Below are 900 nucleotides of genomic sequence, written 5' to 3'. Positions count from 1 at the left end.
GCATCCTCACGGCCTGCCCCGGACCCTCTCCAGCAGCTCCATGTCCTGCTGGTGCTGGGGGCCCAGAGCTGAGCGCTTTTGAGCATTTTGAGCATGACCACACAGCCACTTCCTCATCCCCCGAGCAGCCCATCCATCACATCCACGTCTCTCCAACTTGGAGACAAGGGTGTCACACAGGACAGCGTCAGATGCTTTGGGGATGGGGACAGAGACACTGGGAACAGGGCAAGGATGGGGACAGGGACACTGGGGGCAGGGCTGGGTCACCCCAGTGGGGCCCTGTTGCTCAATGCTCCAAGGCCCCTTGGGAGTCAGGCGGGATGGGGACAAACGGGGATGATGCAGGGGCTGGTCTGTGATCGCTCAGCTGGGGCTGAGCCCCATTGCTGAGCCCCGATGAACTCGTGCCCAGGACAGAGCCACAGTCCCCACCATCATGGCTGTGCCTCAGTTTATCCGCTGCACCACTGCTACAGCTCGGCTGCCCCCGTGGCCGGGCCGCTGGGGGGTAATTCCAGCCGCTCCGCAGGGAGCAGGGTCAGGCCCAGCTGTGCACATTCCCTGTTCCCAGGGAACAACCATTTCCGTGGAAAATTCCCAGCCTGTGCACGAGGCTGCATGCTCAGCCATGGGTCCAAGAGCTCGCATGATAGCCCCGGACCCGCCACAGGTCAGCGTTTTCCAGCTGCACTCCCCGTTGGGATCGGCCTGCCTGAGAACTGGCTCCTTCCCACGCTGCTGGGCCGCATCCTGCATCCCGGCCTGCGGGTAAACAGCCTGGGGGACGTGCCCGGCTCAGGGACGTGCCCACAGTGACCAGAGCGGTTGGCAGAGCAGCCCCAAGGCTCTGCTCTCTGGCAGGCAAGGGGTGATGCATGCTGATGGCCATCAGTGCAC

Source organism: Aythya marila (assembly GCF_965140915.1).
Source record: "Aythya marila genome assembly, chromosome: 25".
Classification (NCBI taxonomy): domain Eukaryota; kingdom Metazoa; phylum Chordata; class Aves; order Anseriformes; family Anatidae; genus Aythya; species Aythya marila.
This window is presented reverse-complemented; position numbering follows the sequence as displayed.